At 43.6% G+C, this 20,474-nt stretch overlaps 1 pseudogene; it reads right to left on the bottom strand.

Annotated features, from left to right (window-relative positions):
• Positions 1-14,008: 14,008 nt before the first annotated feature.
• On the bottom strand, positions 14,009-18,157 carry LOC139008396 (mitotic spindle assembly checkpoint protein MAD2A pseudogene; annotated as a pseudogene).
• Between the last annotated feature and the right edge of the window lie 2,317 nt (positions 18,158-20,474).

Raw genomic sequence — 20,474 nt, forward strand, 5'->3', positions numbered from 1 at the left:
CACCTGTGCGCCCGCGGGGCTGTGAGCCTGCGGGGCTGCGCGGCCGCTGCGCACCTGGCGCGGGGCTGCGCGCCGCGGGTCCCGGTGGGGCCGCCTCTGGGGCTCAGGGTCTGGGAACGGGCAGCCACGTAAATGGGCGTGGACCGCTCAGAGGCAAACTGGCCCCGTTGCGGGTCACGCTGGCGGCGGCCGGCGGCCGGGAGCCCTGGGGCGTGGGGAGGTCGGCGTGCAGCACCATCTCCCACCAGCTGCCGGGTCGCGCTCCTACAAATGTGGCTTTAAAGCCACCGCCCCTGGAATAAAATCAGACCTCCTCCCGGAGACCATCGCGTCCCCGCAGGGTTCGGTCCCGCCGCCTCTGTGCTCATCTCACGCCGGCCGCGGCTCCGCTCGTGCGGTTCCAGCACACGGGCCGCCTTTCCGTTCTCCCGGGGACTAAGCTCTTTTCTGCCTCAGGGCCTTTGCCAGGAGTTTCCTCTCCGGAATCTTTTCCTTCCCCTCCCCTTCCCCACTCTTGGCCGTCATCCTCGGGGCTCTACTCGAGGCCCCGTGAGCACAGAGCCCGGTTCAGACCAGCCTGTTTCAAAGTGGTGCCCTCCCCCCTCTCTCCCATTGCCCGGTTGTTGTCTTTTCATACCTTTTATCACTTTGAACAATCTGCTATTGATATGTCTGTTTCCTTAGTATGCTCCTCTCCCCAAAAAGTAAGTTAGTAGAGCAGGAATCTGGGCAGATTCCTGGTTGGATCTGAAAACAGGGATTTAGGAAGGGGGATGGAGGCCATGGCGGAAAGGACGTGCCAGGCAAAAGTAAGGGTTCTAGGGGAACCCTAAGTTCATCAGGCCTCCCGAAGGGCAGGGCCCTTTGTCCATCCCGGATTAGAGGCACACAGCCTGGCAGTGATGGTGAACCTATGACACGCGTGTCAGAGGTGACCCGTGAACTCATTTTTTTGGTTGATTTTTCTTTGTTAAATGGCATTTAAATATATAAAATAAATATCAAAAATATAAATCTTTGTTTTACTATGATTGCAAATATCAAAAAATTTCTATATGTGACACGGCACCAGAGTTAAGTTAGGGTTTTTCAAAATGCTGACACGCTGAGCTCAAAAGGTTCGCCATCACTGGCCTAGAGAGTCTACCTATTTTTACAGGCATTACAAACACAACTTATTCTATACTATGAACATTTTTTTCAATAATGATTACAATACAAAAATAAATCTGAAAACCTTCAATTATACAGCAAAAAAAATAGTTTAATCTGTGTGCATATTAATATATTTTCTGAGACCTGCCAAGGTTCTCTCTCTCTCTCCCTCTCTCTCTCTCTCAAAAAGCACACACGCAGAAGATAACTCTAGAGGCCGGGCTACTGGATGATTTTTTTTCATTCTAAACTACCCTTTATAAAAAGATCTAAGCAACATCAGCACTTGGTGGATGCTCATGGCCAACCTGCAAGAGCCGTGGGGATGAGGCTCACAGGAGGGCACTCTGAAAAGCAGTCTGTGCTAAATGCCATGAGGGCATAAAATCAGATTAGTGAGGATAAAAGGGTCCTTCCCAGCAATGGAATCTGGGAGGGCTTCCTGGGAGAGGAAGCATTTTCACTGGGCCTTGAAGCACTGACAAGGGCTCCTGGAAGGAAGAGGCCCCTCAGAGCAGGGGACACAGACTCAAAGGCTCAGAAGTGGAAAAGGCTTAAAGAACCCAGATTTATCTGGTTTGAATCAAATTTTCTTTTTTTTGCAGTAACTGTACAGATACTTCCTAGCCGAGTAACCTTGGGCAAATTACTTCCATTTCCCTGAGCATCATAAATGGAGATGATGATAGAAACTCATAGTGTTTGCTCTCAGGATTAAATGAGAATAAGTGAGGAAAGAACTGAGCACGTACCAGTACACCAACTCACTCAATACAGACACCTGGGAAAGTGCTCCTTGATTAGCCTCCAACCTTGGAATTAGAAGGCCTGTCTGAAACAATGTCAATATGACATCTTTCAGCTAAGATCTGGAAACTTTACCTCCATTTAAAGTCACTAGAGAATGATGACTCAAGAAAAGTGGATTAATGTATCCTTTTATTTTTACCACTCTTGCAGACTTTTCAATATGTCTATGTATAAAGGATTGGTTAAATAAAAAAAAATATGTCTATGTAAATACATTAATATAAAAGCTGTATTACACAGCTTATTATGAAACCTACCTTTTATTTTATAATACATCTAGGATATCTTTTCAATATAGTAGCCTCATTCCTTCTTATTAATAGTCACATAGCGTTCCAGGGTATGGGTACATCATAATGTATTTAACAGTTCTGTGCTAAAGGGCATTTGGGTTGTTTTCTGTGTGTGTGTTTTAATTTGTTTTTATTGATTTTAGAAAGGAAGGGAAATGGGCAGAGAGATAGAAACATCGATAAGAGACTAGATCAGCTGCCTCTTGCATGCCCCCGACTGGGGATCGAGCCCAAAACCTGGGCATGTGCCCTGACTGGGAATCCAACCGGGGATAGAACCTAGGACCAAACCATGGACCTCTTGGTTCATGGGTCGATACTCAACCACTGAGCCACACTGGCTGGGCTGTTTTCTGTGTTTTAGTACTACATTTACTCATCACCCTTGTACATTCATCTTTTCACACTCATTCAATTACTTCCTTTGTATAAATGCCACAAAGTAGAATCTCTTGGTGAAAACATTGTATTTTTCTATATTCATTGGTGGTGGTATTATTACTCCGTATTTCAACTGAAGAATTCCAGTTGTACAGAACAACATAAATGGAAAAGTAAAAATCATTCTACCTACCTCATTCCAGATCTTCAATCCTGTTTCCAATAAATAACTTGTAATTTTTAGGTGTGTCCATGTGTGTGTCACATGTGGTATGTATGTTCCCCTCTTAAGGGAAAAAGGTGATCATTTTATTTGTACTATTATGCATACTTGTTTCCCTTAAAATAATTTGGATATTTTTCCACATCAGGACATAAATTCTTTTAAAATGTTGTGCAATACTTTATTGTATGGATTGATTATAAACAGGTTCCAATTGATGGAATTTAGATCATACCAGTCTTTGACTACGATAAACAATGCTATAATGAATATCCTTGTACATATGTGCTATAGTGAACATCCTTGCATGTGTGTACATGGATACGTGAGCAAATATATATACTCAGAAATAGTATTTTAGGGTCAAAGGTATATGATTCAAATATTTTATGAGACTTCTAAAACGCGCTTCAGAGCCCTAGCCGGTTTGGCTCAGTGAATAGAGCATCAGGGCCAAAGGAGGCTCCTCCCTGGCCCAGGCCCTGGTCAGGGCGTGTGCAAGAGACAACCAATCAGTGTGTTTTTCTCACATCAGTATTTCTCTCTGTCTTTCCCTCTCTCTCCCACTCTCTCTAAAAATTAGTGGGAAAATATCCTTGGGTGAGGATTAAAAATAAAATTTAAAAAAAAAGAAAACGCCCTTCAGAAAGGCAGAGTAATGGTCATTGCCTCCAATAAATATGAGCGTGCTATTTTTCCAGACTTGTCAATAGTGACTATTATAAAATACTTTGCACTTTGCTGATCAAATAAATGAAAAAAGGGCCTCCTTATGGTCATACTTTGATTAGTCCAGCTTCCCAGGTTGTCATTTTTTTTTTTTACTGTTTTTTTTTTTTTTTTCACTTTTCTTGCCTTGCAAATTTTTTCAAAATAGACAAGGGTTTTATTTTATAGCTTCTGAGTTTTGCATCAGTCTTTGAAAGGCTTTCCACACTCCAGCATTATTTGTTGACATAATTGAGTTAAAATGAAAATGGCAGCCCATCTTCCCTCATCTATTTGACTACCAAACAGAATGTCAAGGGAATACATACTACCAATAGCTTCTCTGTTATAAAGCTTGCATTCATCAGAGTAGGCAGTAAAATGGTCTCAAAGATTAATTACTGCCAGAAAAGGTCAAAGTTAGACTCACGGGCATGAGTCAAAAAACATGAGAGAAGTAAACAATATGGTAAGCACGAAAAGGCAGTACAAATAACACGACAAAATAAAACGTTTTATTTAACATTCAACAGCATACAAGTCAACAAGCATGTTTAAATAAGAGCAGTGTTTTTGTATATTTGAATACATTCCCTGTCCAAGTTTAGGACCAATGCTGACATATGAAGTGCACCCTTGAATCGATGCCTGCATTTCACTTCTGTTGCAGTGGGATAGGAGAAGGGCAGCTCTGCACATTTAGGTTTTAGCAGAGGAAAGAACACAACTTGTCCATTTTGCTGCCTTCAGGCACAGCGTCAGAAGTCACACACCACTTCATCTTTGATAGCCCACAACTTTATATGTGCTTATTGGTCACTTGTTTTTCTTCTAGCCATTCAATTCCTCTGTCAATTATTTATTTATTTATTTATTTTTAAATATATTTTATTGGCCCTAGCCGGTTTGGCACAGTGGATAGAGCGTCGGCCTGCGGACTGAAGGGTCCCAGGTTTGATTCCGGTCAGGGGCATGTGCCTTGGTTTCGGGCACATCCCCTGTGGCAGGTGTGCAGGAGGGGGCTGATCGATGTTTCTCTCATCGATGTTTCTGACTCCCTATCCCTCTCCCTTCCTCTCTGTAAAAAATCAATAAAATGCATTAAAATATATATATATATTATTGATTTTTTTACAGAGAGGAAGGGAGAAGGATAGAGAGTTCAAAACATCAATGAGAGAGAAACATCGATCAGCTGCCTTTTGCACACCCCTTACTGGGGATGTGCCCGCAACCACGGTAGATGCCCTTGACTGGAATCAAACCTGGGACCTTCAGTCCGCAGGCCGATGCTCTATCTACTCAGCCAAACCAGTTCGAGCCCTCTGCCCATTTTTTAATTGGATTGTCTTTGTCTTATTGAGTTGTCAGATTTCATTATATATTCTAGATATACCTGTTCCTTATCAGATATATGATTTGCAAATTGTTCTCCCTTTCTGTGACTTGTCTTTTCACTTTATTAATGGCATCCTTGGAAGCACAAAAGGTGGAAACTTTGATATAGTACAATTTATCTATTTTTTCTTTTGCTGCTGCTGCTCACATATCTTTTTTTAAAAAATACATATATTTTTATTGATTTCAGAGAGGAAGGGAGAGGGAGGGAGAGATAGAAACATCAATGATGAAAGAGAATCATTGATTGACTGCCTCCTGCACATCCCCTAATGGGCATTGAGCCCACAATCTGGGCATATGCTTCTACCAGGAATTGAACCATGACCTCCTATTTTATAGGTCAACACTCAACCATTGAGCCTTGTGGCTAAGGCATCACATACCTTTTTTTAAGTGACTGGAATCCACATAGCATGAGATTCAACATTTTGCCTAAATTGTAAAAAATAATTTTGTCACAAAAATGCAAGTAGCATCTTTAAAAAAACAAAAAACGCAGGAAAAAACATTGCTTAAACCTAATAGTGTTGCACTCTGAAAAGAGAAAATAGTCATGATTTTTGCTAAGCACCATGCTCAGAACTAAGTTACCTAGATCAGTGGTTCTTAACTGAGGACTTGGTAATGTCTGGAGATATTTGGTTGTCATAACTGAGGGGGAGGGAAGTACCACTGGCATCTAATGGGTAGAGCCCAGGGATGCTTTTAAACATCTTACAGTGCACATGACAACTCCACGACAAAGGATTATCTGGCCCGAATGTCAGTAGTGGTGAGGTTGAGAAACCCTGAACCATATCCATCAATTGTCCCCTTTTACGATGAGGAAACTGAGGTTTAGAGAGAGGTTAACTAACTCACGTAAAACCACGTGGCATGTAGGTCCAGGATTGGGCCTCAGGCAGTCTGTCTCCAGAATCTCCACCCCTTGCTGGGGCAAGGACAGCAGGAAGGAGATGACCTTGGGAGAAGGTATCTTGGAGAGGAAAAAAAATCCAAACGTTATCACTGAGAAATCTCGTATTCCTAGTCCACAGTCTGATCTTTCAGTGAACTGGGATGGTAGAATGAACAATGAGGCAACCTGAAGCTGAGCAGGATGTTTTCCTCCAGAAAATTCTCCCAAGCGCAGGAGAGTGGGCTTCATAATAGCCTAGATATGGTTCTAGACCAGTGATGGCGAACCTTTTGAGCCAGGCGTGTCAGCATTTTGAAAAACCCTAACTTAACTCTGGTGCCGTGTCACATATAGAAATTTTTTGATATTTGCAACCATAGTAAAACAAAGACTTGTATTTTTTATATTTATTTTATATATTTAAATGCCATTTAACAAAGAAAAATCAACCAAAAAAATGAGTTCACGGGTCACCTCTGACACGCATGTCATAGGTTCGCCATCACTGTTCTAGATTATGTGAATTGTTGCTCCTCAGAATTACCTGGGGCTTTTTAGAAATATAGGTCCTTGGAGCCCAATCAAAGCTACAGAATCTAGTCCCCAGGTCCCCAGGAGTGGGGCTCAGGAATCTGTTTTTTCAAACGTCCTCCGGTTTGTCAATTGCATTCTCATGCAATTACCACATCCTGGGGTGGCTAAGTCTATTTTCAGATGTTCTGGAATCAAGTGTGATTTTATTTCCTCTGGCCTGGACCATTATTGATTTGAGAGAGAGTGAAAGGGAGAGGGAGAGACACAGAGAAACATCAATGTGAGAAAGATCGATCAGTTGCCTCCCATATGCACCCCAACCTTAAATGGACCTGAAACCTAGGCATGTTTCAGGCAGGAATCAAACCATCGACCTTTCGGTGCACAGGATGATGTTCAACCACTGAGCAACACCAGCCAGGGCTCTACTTGATTATTTTAATCACAAATGAGAAGCTTCAGGAAACCTAGAGGCAGAAACCAACGAATAATATCTCTGTCCAGCCCTAGCCGGTTTGGCTCGGTGGAAAGGGCATCAGCCTGTGGACTGAGGATCCCGGGTTTGATTCCAGTTAAGAGCATGTACCTGGGTTGCAAGTTCCATCTTTGGCCCTGGTCGGGACCTATGCAAGGCAACGAATCCATGTGTCTCTCTCACATTGATGTTTCTCTCACTCTCTGTCTCTCTCCCACTCTCTCTAAAAAATATCAATGGGAAAATATCCTCAGGTGAGGATTAACAACAACAAAAAAGAATATCTCTCTCCATTTATTCCCTCTCATAATATTTAATGTCCAGTGTATTAGTTATCTACTGCTGCGTAACAAACCAGCAGTGGTATAAAACAACAATAAACACCCAGAATTCAGGAGTAGCTTAGTTGAGTGTTCTGACATGGGGTTCTCTCATGAGGTTGTAATCAGATGTTGATGAGGCCTGCCGTCATCTAAAGACTTGACTGAGGCTGGAGGATCCCCTTCCAAGATAGCATCCTCACAGGGCTGGCAAGTTGATGCTGGCTGTTGGCTAGAGACCTCAGACCATTTGAGTGTCCTTAAGACATGGTGGCTGGCTTCCTTTGGAGTGGGTGAGCTGAGAGACACCAGGCAGAAGCTATTTTTGGGAGGGGGGCTCGGGGGGGTGGAGAACCTGGCCTCAGAAGTCATATAGCATCATTCTGCCACATTCTATTCCTCAGAAGCAAGGCACTGAGTCTGGGCCACATTCAAGAGGAGGGGAATTAGGTCCCACCTTTTGAAGGGAGGAATGTCATAGAATTTAGGGACATATTTTAAAACCACCACATCTAGCCCTAACCCGTTTGGCTCAGTGGATAGAGTGTCGGCCTGCAGACTGAAGTGTCCCAGGTTCTATTCCGGTCAAAGGCATGTACCTTGGTTGCAGGCATGCCGGAGACCAGTTCCAGCATGTCATAATTTCAAGAGTTTCATCCAAAGGTTGATGAGACTTGGGGACTCAACAGGGTTGAGTCACACATGTAGTCACCTGTTGGGAATGGCTAAAGGCATTTCCCCAAACCTGAATAGGAAACTGATTGTGGTTGCCAGACAGTTAAAGGGCATCTTAATCTACATGTTATTGCCTCCTACTGGCCAAACACCTGGATAGCCGTAGGCTAATTTCCCCATTCTGACAATGGACTCTGTACCCTTTGAAACCTTACCCTTTGAAGTGTATTACCTCCACCTTGCCTTAGGACAAATTGTGTTAATAAAAGCAAGGGTCCTAGACAAGGAGGGAGTCTTCAGTTCCTTTAGCTGAAGCTCCTCTAACCCCCAATGCCTTTCAAAATTATAACTTGTCTCCGGACTCTTTATTAGTCTCTGGATTTCTATGTCATCTACGCACAGCCCCTTTTCCAGACTCCTGAACCCTTCTTGATTCTGGGACATGAACCCCAGCACAGGCACATCCCCAGTAGGGGGCGTGCAGAAGGCAGCCGATCAATGATTCTCTCATGGATGTTTCTAACTCTCTTTCCCTTTCCCTTCCTCTCTGTAAAAAAATCAATAAAATATATTTAAAAAAAACAAAACAAAACAACAACAAAAAACACCACATCTAGGTCTTACCCATGCTGCATTCAGATCTCTACTGAAGTTGAAATTCTTTGACTCTACAGTCCTAGACTTCAAAGGTGTCATGGCTCGCCTGGGGAGCCCACCACTCACATTTCACAGCTCTCTCGCACAGCAACAACTAAGTCGATGACTGTTCTGCCAAGTGCAGGATTGAGCAGGGAAAGAAATGTGTTCTGACCTCTTTTTACTTCCTTTCCTGGGGCAGAAATGGCAAGCTCATGACTGAACTCAGCCAAAATTCTCTTACTTCATTTGGTAAACTGAAGGACATTTTCTCTCTAAACTCTGTTCTAAATAAAAACAGTAAATAAGATTAAATATTAAATAAGGAGATTTTAGCAGAAATTGGAAGGCTTATATGTTCTTCTTCCCTTGTTATACTTGGGCAAGTAAATTCTACCTGTCTTAAAAAGAAAAGAAATGAAATGAAAAGACTACAAGTTTTATCTATAAGATTAACAAAACAAAACAAAAAACTTTTGCCCAAAGAGCCAAAAAATTTCAGACCTCATGAGGGAAATTTTCCTAAGGGTTTCTCAAAACTAAGCCTATAGGGCTGGGGGGAAGTAGACGAGGGTAAAGGGGATAAATGGTGATGAAAGGAGATTTGACTTGGGATGGTGAACAAACAGCACAATATACAGATGATGTATTATAGAATTGTACACCTGAAGCCTACATAATTTTATTTACTAACTCGTGGCCTGGGTGCATGAAATTCGTGCATGGGGGGGGGGGGCGGGGGCGGGGGTTGTCCATCAGCCCGGCCTGCACCTTCTCCAATCTGCTGGCCCCCAACTGCCCCCTGCCAGCCTGCTCGCACCCAACTGTCCCTCCCCCCCCGCCTTATCACCCCCAACTGCACCCCCTGCCAGCCTGATCGCCCCCACTGCCCCCCCTGCCGGCCTGATCACCCCCAACTGCCCACTCTCTGCTGGCCTGCTCGCCCCCAACTGCCCCCCCTTGCCAGTCTGCTCGCCCCTAACTGCCTCTGCTTCGACCCCACCACCATGTCTTTGTCCGGAAGGTCTCCCAGTCTAATTAGCTTGTTACCCTTTTATTAGTATAGATGTAACCCCAATAAATTCAATAAAAAGGAACAAAAAAGAAACAGAAAAAAAACCTGAGCATATAATGGAAGATTATGTGCATAACAAAGTTGGCTTGGTCCCTTCCCCATATCCATTCCACAAGTATTTACTAACAGAGCCTAAATTGTATTCAAGTGGACAATGTACCCAGCATAAGGACTACATTTCCCAGTCCCCTTTGCAACTGAGGGAGGATGATGAAATAAGGGGAAGTCATTGGGTGGGGCTTCCAGGAAAGCTATTTAAAGGGAACTGACTTGGCTTGCGCTGTTGCTCTTGTACTTCCTCCTTCCTGTTGCCTGGAACACAAACAAAATAGCAAGGGCTGTAGCAGCCATTTTTGACCATGAGGTAACCTTGAGGAAGGAAGCCATATGCTAAGGACAGTGGAACAGAAAGGAGGAAGTCTATGATGAGTTTGTGGTCGTCCCAGGGCTACCTCTAGACCAGTGGTTCTCAACCTTCTTAATGCCGCGACCCTTTAATACAGTTCCTCATGTTGTGGTGACCCCCAATTTCATTGTTACAAATTGAACATAATTAAAGCATAGTGATTAATCACAAAAACAATATGTAATTATATGTGTGTTTCCCAATGGTCTTAGGCGACCCCTGTGAAAGGGTTGTTCAATCCCCAAAGGGGTCGAGACCCACAGGTTGAGAACCACTGCTCTAGATTGTTTTGTTGTTGTTAATCCTCACCAGAGGATATTTTTCCCAATGCTTTTCAGAGAGAGTGGAAGGAAGGGAGGGGGGAGAGAGAGAGAGAGAGAGAGAGAGAGAAAGAAAGGGAGAAACATCAATGTGAGAGAGACACATCAACTAGCTGTCTCCCACACCTGCCCCAACCAGGGGCAGGGAACAACCCCGAAACCTAGGTACATGCCCTTGACTGGAAATCGAACCTGAGACCCTTTGATACACTGGCCAACACTCTAATCTTGGAGCCTCACTGGCCAGGGTGAGACTTGTTTTTAAGTAGAGTTAAGAAACCTCTAGTTTATATAAGCAACTGTGGTCAGTTCTCTGTACCAGCAGCTGAACACAATTCATTACTCCTTATGTAATGTAACGCTCATGGTAATTTGCACAGTGCTAAATAAATGTAATACTCCGTAGTTTGGGGGGACTTGAAGGTTTTTCTTTGAGGTGTGTGTGTGTGTGCCTGTGTGTGTGTTTTGTTGCTTTTAACCACTGTTTATGCAATTTTTCCCCATTAGAACAGCATGTTCCTTCACGGCTAGTCCTCAGCCTGGAACTGTAGCTGCAAGTTCTGTGGGTTATCAGATAGTACTCAGGTTAAAAATGTGACCTCTGTTATCGGAGGGGGCATATCACAGGCAAATAAATGCATTTTCAGAAGATTGCCTGTGGCCTTCCCAACTTGATGCAACCTTGTGGTCGGTACTTAGAGCAGTGATGGCGAACCTATGACACACGTGTCAGAGGTGACACGCGAATTCATTTTTTTGGTCGATTTTTCTTTGTTAAATGGCATTTAAATATATAAAATAAATATCAAAAATATAAATCTTTGTTTTACTATGGTTGCAAATATGAAAAAATTTCTATATGTGACACGGCACCAGAGTTAAGTTAGGGTTTTTCAAAATGCTGACACACCGAGCTCAAAAGGTTCGCCATCACTGACTTAGAGCCTGGGTTAGAGGTCTGCTTCAGCACAGTGGTAATACTATCACCATGAAAGGCCCTTCGTGGTAGACTGTTTCTCAGGTCTCCTGCTCTGACTGCTAAATGATTCCTTGATTTTCCTGAAAACTGTTTTAAAAGTGGCTCAGTTGGTTGGAGCATCGTCCTCTGCACCCTTTCCCTGCTCAATCCTGCACTTGCCAGAACCAAAGGGTTGCGGGTTCAATTCCCAGCCAGGGCTCATGCCTAGGTTACGGGTACAATTCCTAGTCTGGGTGTGTACGAAAGACAACCGATGGATGTTTCTCTCTCACATCAATGTTTCTCATATCAATGTTTCTCCCTCTCTCTCTCTCTCTCTCTTTCTCTGTCTCAAAAATCACTACACATGCCCTCTGGTGAGGATTTAATAATATTTTTTTAAAAAGTGGCACTGCTCTGAAAACAAAAAGGCTCAGGTCGCTTTGCCAACACAGGTGTCACAAATAAAGAAACAGCTTCTCTGTAAGGCAAGATGTCTACGTCACAGAGCCTCACTCCTGGTCACGCCTGCATCCTGAAACACCAGTAATGCAGGCCCTCATATTCAATCCACTTCTCTGCGACTCACAGGAATCACCTGGGAATCATGTTCAAATGCAGTCTGGTTCTGTAGGTCTGGGCTGGGACCTGAGAGTCTGCATTTCTAACCAGCTCCCATCGATGCCAAGGCGGCTGGTCCACAGACTGCATCTTGAGTAGGAAGGCACAGGCCCTCGTCTCTGTCAGGCTCCTTCCTGTCATTCAGGTCTCCATTCAAATGGCACTTCCTTCGAGCAGCCCTCCCTGACCAGCTGGGCCAATCACACCCCCATCACGTTTTCCCACTTCACCCAGATTTCTCATCATGGTAAATACTTACTACTCTTGGGATGAACGAGGCATATCTCCTCACGGCCACTAGAATGCTCCATGAGGGCAGAGGCCATGTCTGCCCGCTGCCCTGTTCATCTCTACATCTCCAATCTCTAGGCCAGTTCCTGGCATGCGGTAGGCACTTGATAAATACCTCTACCTCTCCTTCAACTAGAATGTTCTTCCAGAGATGAGGTGATCGCTCTTAGATATCTCAAGACTAGAAAAAAAAATGTTTATTTTCTGATGAGGAGAATATTGTGTCTGCTATGAAAGAAATTTTAAAAATACTTAGGTTGGGTTCTTCAAGAAGCAGAACCTGGAACAAGGATCAGAGAGCAGGTAGTTGATTTGAGAGGTGACCCAAAGACAGGGAAGGAGAGGAGCCAATTTGGGGTGTACTAGTGGGCAAATTACTGCTGTGGGCAGTAGGGGTTCTATCCCTCTGGGGACCTCCAGGCGTGAGGACGTTGGGGTCCTGTCCATCCCTGGTTGACATTGGTGAGTGGTGTTAATGTCCCAGCACTCCCAGCCACCCCATGCACAGGTTGAGCACACTTCTGCAGCTGGAGCAAGGCCTCAGCCAGAGAACCATAGAAACTAACTGAGGGATGACGTTCACAGGCACGGTTAAAGCCAAGGAGATACTGGCAGGTGCCACTGGGGTCTGCCACGCTGTCTCTCCATAAAAGAAGCTTGCTCTCTTTCTGCGACCTCCTGCTCCCCATGCCTAGGTCACCAAGATGAACTCCTAGAACAGTGGTTCTCAACCTTCTGGCCCTTTAAATACAGTTCCTCATGCTGTGACCCAACCATAAAATTATTTTCGTTGCTACTTCATAACTGTAATGTTGCTACTGTTATGAATCATAATGTAAATATCTGATAAGCAGGATGGTCTTAGGTGACCCCTGTGAAAGGGTCATTCGACTGCCAAAGGGATCGGGTTGAGAACCGCTGTCCTAGAAGCTTTGTTTTAGGGACCACTGTCAGGCCATACATTTCTAACCTATGTGCAAACTAGAACAAAGGGCACCTCCCTCAAATTATTTTCATTATTGAAATACAATTTGCACACCATTAAGTCCACCATTTTAAAGTGTACAGGTCAGTGGTTTTAGTATATTCACTGTGTTGTACAACTATTGCCACTATCTAATTCCAGAACATTCTCATAGCCCTGATAAGAAACCCCATGCCCACCAGCAGTCACTCCCCATTCCCTCCACCCCCACCCCCACCCCCTGGGAACCACTAATCTACTTCCTGCCTATGGACTTGCTATTCTGGATATTTCGTAGAAATGGAATCATAAGACATGTAGCCTTTTGTGTCTGACTTCTTTCATTGGTCACAATGTTTTTGAAGTTTACATACGTTGTAGCATGTATCAGTTCTTCATTCTTGTTTTATGGCTGAATAATATTTCATTGTATGGATAGATCACTCTTTCCATTCATCCATTCATGGTCATTTGGGTTGTTTCCACTTTTGGGGCTAGGATAACTAAGACTGCTATGAGTATTTGTGTACAAGTTTTTGTGCGAACATATGTTTTTATTTTTATTTATATATATATATATATATATATATATATATATATATATATATTTGTATTGACTTCAGAGAGGAAGGGAGAGAAAGAGAAAGATAGAAACATCAATGATGAGAGAGAATCATTGATCGGCTGCCTCCTGCACAGCCCCAACTGGGGATTGAGCCCACAACCCGGGCATGTGCCCTTGATTGGAATTGAACCCGGGACCCTTCAGTCCGCAGGCGACACTCTATCCACTGAGCCAAACCAGCTAGGGCTGAACATATGTTTTTAATTTTCTTGAGTGTCCAATGATCTTTTAAAGGAGTTCTAAGTGCCTTCCGTGGCCATGTAGGCAGCAGCCTTGCTGAGGGTCAAATACACCCTCACTTTTACCCACTTGAAGGCGCCCTGGGACTTCCATGTCTCAGCAACCTCAATACCCCAGTGCCCTCTCCTCCGTGTTGAACAGCCGACAGCTTCAGTGCTGGGGTTGAGGGGGCAGAACTGGGCTCTGAGAAATGAGGAGGTCACATGTGTCTGCATCACAGGACCGCGTGTCCGTGTGCTCTCCAGAGTGCATACATGGCCATCGGTCCATGGGTTTATAACAAAGGGTGTTACCCCACTGCCTCAGGACTCAGAGCCCCAAACCTTGGAGCCCGTCTGCATTCTTTTATGCAAGTTTGTATGTGTCTATGAGGTCAATGGGCCCAGATGTGCTGCCTTCATGCAGTTCAGAACCTGAACACCTACACTACTTGCCCCAAATAGGTATATCCCCCCACTCTCACCACATTTGACATAAGATTGTGTCAGCTGATTCTCTCAGTCAGGAGTTTGGAATTTGGATAGAGACCAGAAATTGGGAGCCACGTCATATTAATGGGCATGTTATTCCAGTCTTTCTTGAAGGACATAAACTAGATAAGGAGCCATCCTCTCACATTCACTTGTTAATATGCGGGGGCTTAATGGTTTCTAATATATGCGTGATACTGCTGCTCCACCATTAACATTTTAGCATTTTCCCTTCCAGCCTTTTTTGATTAATATAATTCTTTCCAGGGGTGTGCTGGGGCTGGCTCCTGTGGGCGTGGCAAGCCAGCTGTGTACACTTACCCAACTCCTTTGTCAGTGACACCGTGAGGGAGCTGATAAATCAGCTACAGTGGGAGTCTTTACACCATGGAAATCAGCAAATGCTACAGATGAGGGATTTTCTTTTCAGATAGTCGGTTATTAAACTTTCACCAGCACATCACTGATTTTTCTTCCAGGACATCAGGTTTACCCGGCCGGTGTGGCTCAGTGATTGAGCATCGACCTATGAACCAGAAGGTCACGGTTCAATTCCCAGTCAGGGCACATGCCCAGGTTGCGGGTTTATCCCCAGTGGAGGCATGCAGGAGGCAGCCGATCAATGATTCTCTCTCATCATTGATGTTTCTACCTCTCTCTCCCTCTGAAATCAATAAAACCATATATTTTTTAAAAAGACATCAGGTTTACCCATTCGAGTGTCCACCAACTATTTAATGCTCTCCTAAAATATACCAGGACCTTACATCCCAGGGAATGAAGACAGAGGATGTATAAGTAAACATAGAAACAGACAAGATAAAGTGTGTGATAAAGTCTGAAGAAAATTAAATGAAACAGCTGGTAGGTTGAATACACCCCTTTTATCCTATTTGTTTCTTTCACATCATATCAGGAACAAATTCCCCAAGTTTTACAAAGGTCTAAGGGGCATTCTTTTTAATGGATGGCTGGGTAATATCTATCTCTTGTGAGAATTTTCTTCTAATTTCTGTAAGCATTCCCCTATAGGTCAGGGTTTCTCAACCTTGGCACTATTGACATTTGAGTGAAACAATTCTTGTGGGGATTGTCCTGTGTGTTGTAGGGTGCTGGCACCACTAGATGCCAGCTTCAGTCCCCCCACATCAGTTATGCCAACCAAAATGTCTCAAGATTTGTCCCTTTGGGGTGAGGGCACAAAATCACAGTGATGGAAGATCACTGCCATAGACTTTATTTTTTTACTTATGTATCTTTTTTTAATTTTTAAAAATTGATTTCAGAGAAGAAGGGAGAGAAAGAGAGAAACAGAAACATGAATGATGAGATAGAATCATTGATTGGCTGCCTCCTGCATGCCCCACACTGGGGATCGAACCTGCACCCCAGACATGTGCCCTTGATTGGAATCGAACCCAGGACCCTTCAGTCTGCAGGCTGACACTCTATCCACTGAGCCAAACCAGCTAGGGCTTACTTATATATCTTTAACATACACATTTAACTTTATTTATCATTGTCATTTAAAGCTTGATTTTGTAAGACAGAAAAAGACATTGAGTTCTGTATCACTGGAATTTAAACAGTACAAATAGTAACAGCGCCATACGTGTAAATTATATACATTGAAATCAAATCATTGGAGATTTTTCCCATATGGAAACTATACAAATAAAATAAATGGCAAAAGGACCTTATAGGAATATTTTGTTGATTGTGGATTATCAATTACTTTAGGACCTAAACAAAGACTGAATATTCAGACTCCGTTTGCTGCTTCATTTTTAAAAAATGTACCTCTATTCTTTTTTAAAAAATATATTTTTAATTGATTTCAGAGAGGAAGGGACAGGGAGAGAGAGACAGAAACATCAATGATGAGAGAGAATCATTGATTGGCTGCCTCCTGCATGCCCCACACTGGGGATCGAGCCACAACCCGGGCATGTGCCCTGACCGGGAATTGAATCGTGACCTCCTGGTTTATAGGCCAATGCTCAACCACTGAGCCATGCTGGCTGGGCTTTACCTCTATTCTGAGTCAAGCTGCTTGACCATGAGGTCTGATTTGGGAAGGCATTTAGCTTTATAGCAAGAGTTTTCCTTCTCCAGTTACCACCTTCAAAGGAATTGACATTACAGTGCTGATATAATCTGCTGGTTCCCTTTGAATGGTGTGCAAAAAATGACATCAACCTTATGGAAAGTCAAACAGATACCCAAAATGGAACCATGTGCACAGTTCAGTAAAGTATAATGTTAAGTTTCCCCCATCTGAAAATGAACCAGTGAAGTAAAACATGAACCGTAGCTGACGTGGTTTCAGGAAACACATATGAGAATGCCAGTCTTGTTCTTGTCTTATCTCCAGTCGTGGGCAGGATTCCATAGGCCACCATGCTGCTTACTTTGTGGGTTGTAGCTGAAGGAACACAGGCGTACTTGCTCAGACTTGGTAATAAACCGTAATCCCGACTCTTCCCACTTCTCAGGTACAACCAAATCTTTGTCTGCGTAGATCAGCAGATCAAATTGACAAGAAACTTCCAGCAGTGGCAGAAATGTCACCGTAGCGGTGACCTGTCAGATCACCGAGCGGATTTCATCCTGGAGAGCTTTGAGGCTTTTCTCCGGGTTGTGTCGTCTTTGACAGTCTTGTCACTCAAAGTCAAACTGCCGTCTTTCAAGGACCTCCCCGCTTTCAATATTCGAGACGACTACCACACGTTTCTGCACTGAACACTTGTACGTATAACCAACCTCTTAGTTGTTCCGCCGCATTATTTAGGTATTTCATGAGCTCAGGATGAGTAGTTACAAGCAAGGTGAGTCCACATTTTCTACACTTGAGGAAAGGACTCAGATGGGTAAATGTCACACTGATATAAAATGCTGTTGATGCCAAATGAGAAGAACCGGGCCACGATGTCAGCACTCCCGTGCTGGGTGATGCTTTGCTCCCGGAAGAGCTGTCTTGCCCTGGACAAGTGTGCAAAAAAATGACATCAACCCTATGGAAAGTCAAACATACCATAGGGTTGTTTGACTCCCATTAGCTAGACTTTAAATTGAGGCTTCCAATAGGAAAGTGGGTATCAGAGCGTGGCCCCTGGACCAGCAGCGTCAGCTCCATCTGGACACTTGTTAGAAATGAAAATTCTCACGCATCTCTCCAGCTGCATGAAATCAGAATCTCTAGCGGTGGGACCAGGCAATCTGTGTTTCTCAAGCTCTCCAGGGGATTCTGAGGCCCCGTCCAGCTTACCCGGGGGCTGGGATGAAGGTTTTAGAAATCAAAGAAGTATTTGAGCGTGGGTGGCATCCTGCAATGCCTGGTCGTGGTTGCATCATAGTGATGTTTTCCCCTCTGATCCATGGCTGGGGTAGGTGATTAGTGCAAATTAGCTGAGTTCAGGTGTACTTTTGACTTAAGTACCACCTTTCAGCTCGGGATTACCAAACACCACTTATTTTTACCCCAGGGAGGCTCTGGGAGGCTCCAGGGCCAGAGAGAAAATTAAAAATAGAAAGTAAATGGATCATCTGACTTTAGCTCTAACCACCATTTCTATAAACCTTCGTTCTTTAAATAAGAGCATTTTGGTCTTTTCAGAAACTGAAGAACCACAGAACGCCTGGCCAGGCCAAGCCGTACCACTGGCAGTCACTCCTCATTCTTGTAACCGTCTTCTACCTCGGCTTCCATGAATTCAGTTCATAAACTTGGGGTCACACATGTTTCTTCCTTGGCTCCTGAAGGCGGGCTTATCTTTGGCTACCGCTGGAACAAAGAGCTTCTGATCCTCAGCTGGGGCAGCTCTGTTCCATGGGCAGGTGCGGGGGAAAGGGGGGGGGACATTTGTAAAGGGAGTCGGGGTTAAGTTGCCACCATGATTGGGACTGCTGGTATTTAGTGGTTTAGTGCCAGGGTTGTGAAACGTCCTATAGAATGCTTGTGGGAATGTAAAATGGTACAATCACTTTGAAAAATAATTCAAGAGTTTGTATTTTTATGAAGGAAAAATTGGTATATAAGTTTCAGGTGTACAATATTATAATTTGACATCTGTATACATGTGATCACCCCCCAAAAGTCTAGTTACCATCAGTCACCATACACTTGACTCCCTTAACCCCTTTGGCCCACCCCCACAACCTTTTTTTTTTTATTATTAAATATATTTTTATTGATTTCAGGGAGGAAGGGAGAGGGAGAGAGAGATAGAAACATCAATAATGAGATTCATCGATCGGCTGCCTTCTGCATGCCCCCTATTGGGGATGGAGCCTGCAACTTGGGCATGTGCCCTTGACTGGAATCGAATCTGAGACCCTTCAGTCCACAGGTGGACGCTCTATCCACTAAGCCAAACCAGCTAGGGGCACCCCTCCCCCAACCACTTTATTTCCCTCTGGTAACCACCAATTTGTTCTCTGTATCTTGAGTTTGTTTTCGTTCCATTTTTTTCATTTGTTTAAATTTCACATATGTGTGAAATCATATGGTATTTTCTTTCTCCAGTTCACTTATTTTTTCAATATATTTTTATTTACTTCAGAGAAAAAGAGAGAGGGAGAGAGAGATAGAAACATCAATGATGAGAGAGAATCATCAATTGGCCTCCTGCATGCCCCCACTGGGGATCGAGCCTACAACCTGAGCATGAGTGCTGACCTGGGATTGAACCATGACCTCCTGGTTTCTAGGTTGACTCTCAACCACTGAGCCACACCGGTTGGGCCAGCTCATTTATTTCATTTAGCAGAATATCTTCAAGGTTCATTCATGTTGTCACTAGTGGCAAGATTTCATTCTGTTTTTATAGCTGAGTAGTATATATATGTGTGTGTGTGTATATATATATATATATATATATATATATATATATATATATCACATCTTTATCCATTCATTCACTGATGGACACTTAGTTTGTTTCCATATGTTGGCTATTGTAAATAATGTTGCAATGAACATAGGGGTACATATATCTTTTTAAATTAGTGTTTTTATATTTTTTGGATAAATACCCAGATGTATTTCACTCCTAGGTAATTACCAAAGAGAAAAGAAAGCCATCCTTATGGATGAATGTCCACATCAGCTCTACTTGTAATAGCCACAAACTGGAAGCAACCCGAATGCCCATCAACAGGTGAACAGAGGGCCTGTGGTATGTCCATACAGGGGACTGTTATTACCACACAGCAACAAGATGGATGAACACAACATAGATGAATCTAAAATAATTATGCTGAGTGAAAGTGGCCAGGCAAAAAAAAAAAAATACTGTATGTGCTTTCTAATTCATTCCCTTTACATAAAATTAGAGAAAATGCAAACTAATCTATAGTCACAGAAAACAGCACAGCCAGTGTGGCTCGATGGTTGAGCATCCACCCATGAACCAAGAGGTCACTGGTTCAATTCTAGCCAGGGCACATGCTCAGGTTGTGAGCTCCATCCCCAGTAGGGAGCATGCAGGAGGTGGCCAATAAATATTTCTACCTCTCTATCCCTCTCCTTTCCTCTCCCTCTAAAAATCCATAAAAACATATTTAAGCCCTAGCTGGTTTGGCTCAGTGGATAGAGTGTCGGCCTGTGGACTGAAGGGTCCTGGGTTCAATTCCAGTCAAGGGCACATGCCTGGGCTCGATCCCCACTGGGGAGGTATCCAGGAGGCAGCCAACCAATGATTCTCTCTCATCATAGATGTTTCTCTCTCTCTCCCTCTCTCTTCCTCTCTGAAATTAATAAAACTATGTTTAAAAAAAGAAAGAAAGGTTGCCTGGGGGGAGGGGGGTTGGAAGGAGTTTAAAAGGGGGCTCCTTATAATCCCCTTTGGGAAAGAAAGCAGTTTGGGTAATAGTTATGTTAATTAACTCTCCCTGGGATAGTTCAAAACGTGGCAGCTGGCTTCTTTCATTGGAGGGAGAAAGAGAAAGAGGACACCCAAGACAGAAGCCACTCTTTTTTACAACCTACTCTTAG

Source organism: Myotis yumanensis, unplaced genomic scaffold, assembly GCF_028538775.1.
Source record: "Myotis yumanensis isolate MYYU_CA2020_CCGP unplaced genomic scaffold, mMyoYum1.0.hap1 SCAF_4, whole genome shotgun sequence".
NCBI classification, from domain to species: domain Eukaryota; kingdom Metazoa; phylum Chordata; class Mammalia; order Chiroptera; family Vespertilionidae; genus Myotis; species Myotis yumanensis.